Source organism: Narcine bancroftii, chromosome 4 (assembly GCF_036971445.1).
Source record: "Narcine bancroftii isolate sNarBan1 chromosome 4, sNarBan1.hap1, whole genome shotgun sequence".
Taxonomy (NCBI): Eukaryota; Metazoa; Chordata; class Chondrichthyes; order Torpediniformes; family Narcinidae; genus Narcine; species Narcine bancroftii.
The window spans coordinates 183773037-183779036 of NC_091472.1; positions in this window are offsets into that span (position 1 = coordinate 183773037).

Here is a 6000-nt window from a genome sequence, read left to right on the forward strand (position 1 = left end):
CGTTGTCTCCGCTCCATCCTCAACATCCATTGGAGCGCTTACATCCCTAACGTCGAAGTACTCGAGATGGCAGAGGTCGACAGCATCGAGTCCACGCTGCTGAAGATCCAGCTGCGCTGGATGGGTCACGTCTCCAGAATGGAGGACCATCGCCTTCCCAAGATCGTGTTATATGGCGAGCTCTCCACTGGCCACCGTGACAGAGGTGCACCAAAGAAAAGGTACAAGGACTGCCTAAAGAAATCTCTTGGTGCCTGCCACATTGACCACCGCCAGTGGGCTGATATCGCCTCAAACCGTGCATCTTGGCGCCTCACAGTTTGGCGGGCAGCAACCTCCTTTGAAGAAGACCGCAGAGCCTACCTCACTGACAAAAGGCAAAGGAGGAAAAACCCAACACCCATCCCCAACCAACCAATTTTCCCCTGCAACCGCTGCAATTGTGTCTGCCTGTCCCGCATCGGACTTGTCAGCCACAAACGAGTCTGCAGCTGACGTGGACTTTTTACCCCCTCCATAAATCTTCGTCCGCGAAGCCAAGCCAAAGAAGAAGTTTTGGGAACTTTTGACAGATTGATAACATTACATCTTTAGTGTATTCCCTATTCCTTTCCCTCACAAAATTTTGAATGGCATCTTTAATGTCCTGTGATTATTTTTCATCCCTGTTCACTTTGAAAAAAATCACAACAAACTTGCGAACCCACACCAAATAAAAGAAGTGAGTGCAATTTATTGTTTGCTCATCCCCTCACTCCCTTGAATCTACAGCAGGTGGCAGTAGACACGATGGAAAATGGTCCCCGAAGAAGTCAGTGCTGCAACAGATCTACCTCTGTTCATCAGGCGTAACAGTAACAAGATGTCTTTTTTTTAAAATCAAGGTGTACATACACTTATTATAGATATTCTCCAAGAGTTATAAAAATGTTTAACACTGCCACAGCCACAACCTATGAAAAGATAGATTAAACAAATCAGATGCAAAGGAGCAATGATAATATAAAGTTCAAATTTATTGTCAGAGAACATAGATGGCATCACATACAACCCTGAGAATATATTGCATTATGAGCATTCTAGGGAGTAGTAATACATTCAAGGCCTTGAGCATCACGTGTCTAGCATGCAAGCACAATTCATAGCATCAATAGACTCAGCAATCAAATCCAGTGGAACCCCTGGTACCTGGAATTCAAGCAACCAGCGGTTTCAAGCAACAGGCAAAAAAAAAATTGAGGAAAGTAAATTTTAGAATTCAAATAAATAAGAATAAAATAATATGTAAAAGAGTAACACAAAAACTTTTGGTGAAAATGGAAGTAAATATTCAGCCAGCAGAATGCCTTGGTCATCCTTTGCTCATAGAAGCTATATGAATAAAGTTATGTGAAAGAGCAATGGCGTTGCCCAGAATAGAGAGTTGGTTGATGCCACTCATCATTGGGGTGACGCTCTTAAAGTGTCTCCTTATCCCTGCTGAGTAAGATTTACCTTGGTTAGAGGCTTTATCTGTAAACTTGGAAGGGGGGGGGGAAATAATCAAAAATGTTATTGTTCATCTTTCAGGTGGCTCTGTGGAGTGGGGTAGAATCTGTGAATGCAGCAACAGTTAATTGTTTTATGACTGAAAATAAAGTAAAATGCTTTAAGATTTATATATTCATTCAAGACAAGATTGTTCAGTACAAGTACAGTATAGTACAGGGGTGGCCAAACCATGGCTCACGAGCCACATGCGGCTCTTTGACCTTTAATATGCGGCTCACTGCCAGTCTCTCCTTCTCGCTCGCCCGACTCGCGCTGCCGGTCTCTCCCCCTTACCCGCCTGTCTCGCGTTGCAGGTCTCTCCTTCTCACCCACCCAACTCATGCTGCCGGTCTTCCTCGCCTGCCCAACTCGCGCTGCCGGTCTCTCCCCTTCGCCTGCCCGATTCGTGTCTTTAATAGCCTGATATCTGTAGCATTGTATTTTAGTCATAAAAAATGATTATGACTAATTTTGTAAGATGAAAATCTGATTAAAATATCTCTCACTTTTTTGGTTTACCTTTTTTAACATATTTGTGTCTTTGTCATTATTGAAATTAATACAAATGAACAGTTTAAAAACTGCATGCATGAATAAATATTATTGCATTTAATATGCATATAAAATTTTTGTTACAAAATATGTATGTAACAATAAAAATGTATGTGTGAATTTTATTCTTGTCTTGCAGTTCTCAAGCATCTGAGCTTTATCGTTTGTGGCTCTTACATTAATAAAGTTTGGCCATCCCTGGTATAGTATTTTTGTTTTTGTATTTCATACTGTTTATTCTTAATGTAGGTATATTAGTTAGGCATTATAAGATTAAGTCTCAAGCAAATGAAAAATGCACTTATCCGCATCTACCAATTCCCATAGATGGTAGATACCAGAGGTTTACTGCAATGCACAGCAGCAAGACTAACCACTTCTACCCATGGATGCTGTCTGATCTGCTCAGTTCCTCCAGTATTCCTTTGTCTGCCAACCTTGCACAAAACAACTTTTTAAAAATGAACAGGCACTCAGAATGCAATAACATATTTGTACTATGCAAATGAAGGAATAAAACAACTTCCATTTGCATACAAAAACTCAAGGAATAGTAAATCTTCCAAACTATATTACAGTACAACTTTCCAGATATTAGAAATCAAAAAATATAGAGTCCAAAATAACAACTGGAAATTTCGATTGAGCATCTGCAGCATCTTTCTTTTTGAACAAAAGATCAATTTGGAGGAGGTATAACTGAGGGAGATCTTTTGTTTTTCTACTTATCCTATTACTACCCCTTTTGTTATTTAATATTTCCTATCATAGAATTTCATTTTGTAAAAGTGCACCTTTTCTCTTTAATTAATCCCAGTTCTGTCATCTGGCTTTGTCTTTGATGGGGACAGGATCATGGTCCTGACCATGCTGTATGTCTAAAAAAGTTGGTAGCTTGATTTGGTGAATGATTAGATTTAGTATTTACATAATTTTATTAATATTGTAAACATTATCAGACAATTCATAGTAACAAAGTTTTATACCAAGCCACAAAACCAACAGTTGCTGGAAATCTTTTTGGAAGTGTAGAGGAATGGGAGAAACAAATTGATAACTAAAATTCCAGGTCTAGCCATTTGGAAGTGACTAAGCATGGAATAATAAAACTTCAGTGCTGGGGAGGTCACAGGTCAATTTGATCACAGTAAGGATGAAAATTTTACAACTGAGGTGTTGCCAGATCAAGAGGTAATGTTTGCTAGCAAGGTCAAAGATGCTTCTGTGCAACAAAGAAACAACACACTGGATTTCCTGGGACTTGGGTCTGGTTTTGATGGGGCTACTATAGCAGTTTTATGACATCCTGCAATTCTCTGTACACGTGTATGTGTTTTTGTTTCAATGACGACTGTCCGCAGACTACTTCATGATTAGAAATACAGAGGCCTCACTGCAAGATACAAACCATGGCAAAGGTGATATGCTTTGGATCTTGGGCAGTTCCTTTGCTCTTCCCATCACTCTGATACAGGTTAATCTTGGTCTCACCTGTCAACAAAACCGTTTTCCAGAATTCTGCAGTTTCTTTTAAATACTTCTTTGCAAACTGTAATCTGGCCATCCTATTTCTGTGACTAACTAGTGGTTTGCATCTTGCAGTGTAGCCTCTGTATTTCTTTTCATGAAGCCTTCCATGAAAAGTAGTTATTGACATATCCACACCTGCCTCCTGAAGAGCGTTTCTGATCTGTCAGACATACATTTGGGGATTTTTCTTCATTATAATGAAAATTCTTCTGTAATTAGCAGTGGAGATCTTCCTTGGAATACCAGTCCCTTTGTGATTACTGAGCTCATCAGTATGCTCTTTCTTCTTAATATTCCAACCTGTGGATTTTGGTAATCCTAAAGTTGGGCGATGTCTCTTCCTGTTTTATTTTTGTTTTTCAGTTTCATAATGGCTTCTTTGACTTTCATTGGTACAACTCTGCTCCTCATGTTGAAAAATGACAACTACAGACTTAGAAGCAAGCCCAGCTCTCTTATACCTGCACCAATGAAGTAATTAAACATACCTGAGTACTCACAAGCACCTGTGAAACCAAATGTCCCAAAAATTAAGGTGCCCTGAAATGAGGGGACAATGCACTGTACACAAAGTGCTGTCATTTCTATATCATCAAACCAAAATGTAAACAATTAACCTTGAATAAAATTTGGAATGTGCATTTTAATTACATGGGAATTATTTGATTATTAATTTAAAACAGTGGAGCACTGGGGCAAATAAGTTAAAAAAATCTGTCTCAAACATTATAGAGGGCACTGTATGTGCAGCACCTTCCTCCCAATGGTTCTACATTCTTGTATCTAGGAATAATCAAGCAAGTGAATGATTTTATGACTGGAAAGAAGGATATAACAGGATCGCTCTGAGGCTGGTATTTGAAATATTAGCTTTTGTCTGTATAATGACAAAGTAAAATTTCAAAGTTTGTTTCTAGAACAAATAATAATATTGTAAATTTTTGGTAGTAGAATGGACACAGGTTCGTCAACAGGGCAAATACGGTGTATATTAAATTTAATATTTCATTTATGCAAAAAAGTTGAAATATTGTGTATCTAATTCCAGTCTTTATTTTGAAGTGTCACCCCAACAATGGCAAAAGTTTTTCCCAGGCACATTTTCTCACTAAACTCCTGGCATTCCTTGGCAGTTCTTTTATGTTTGCTTTCAAGAGTACCAATGAGAATCCCTGCAGAAGCTCGCGACCTTGTGATATCTGTGTCTGAGGCCAACATCAGAACATCCTTCAGGAGGGTGAACCCTTGTCAGGCTTGATTGTATACCTGGCAGGGTATTGAAAATCTGTGGCCAACAAACTATCTGGGGCATTCAGGGACATCTTCAAACTCTGACTGCTACAGTTGGAGGTTCCCACCTGCTTCAAAAGGCCATCAATCATCCCAGTGCCCAAGAGAAGTGAGCTACCTCAATGACTACCACCCAGTAGCACTCACATTTACATTGATGAAATGCTTTGAGAGGTTGGTCATGGCCAGATTTAACTTGTACTTTGGTAAAGATCTGGACCCATTGCAATTCGCCCTCCGCCACAGTCGCTCCCCAGTAGATGTAATCTCACTGGCTCTCCACTCAGCCCTGGATCACCTAGACAACAGCAACACGTACATCAGGCTGCTTTTCATTGACTGGCAGCTCAGTTTCAAAACCATCATACCCTCAGTACTGGTCAGCAAGCTCTAAAACTTAGGCCTTGCAGCTCGCTCTGCAACAGGATCCTTGACTTCCTCATCAGAAGACCACAGTTAGTGCAAATCAGATATAACATCTCCTCCTCAGTGGCAAAAAAAAAAACACAAGCGCACATTAAGGAAGGGTGCTTAGCCCACTGCTCTACTCACTCTACAACCATGACTGTGAGGCTAGACACAATACAAATGTCATCTTCAGATTTGCAAATGACACCATGGTCAACAGCAGAATTATAGGTACTTCAGGAGATATATCAGCTAGTTGAGTGGTGTCTCAACAACAACCCTTCTGCTCAACATTAACAAAAACTAGGGAACTGATTGTCAACTTCAGAAAGGGGGATCCAGGAGAATGCAAATTGGTCCTTCATTGAAGGGTCAGTAGTGGAAAGGATAAATAACTTCAAATTCCGGGGTGTCAATATCTCTGTAAATCTATCCTGGGGCATTTATGTCGATACAATCGCGAAGAAAGCTCGCCAGTGGCTATACTTTGTCAGGAGTTTGAGGAGATTTGGTATGTCATGAAGACTACAGATGTATCATAGACAGTTTTCTGACTGGTTGCATTACTATGTGCCAATGCACAGGACAGGAAAGAGGCTATGAAGAGTTCAGCCATGGGGCATTAGTCTTCACTCTGTTAAAGGACATATATATTAGAGGCAGTGTCTCAAGAAAGTAGCGTCTATCCTA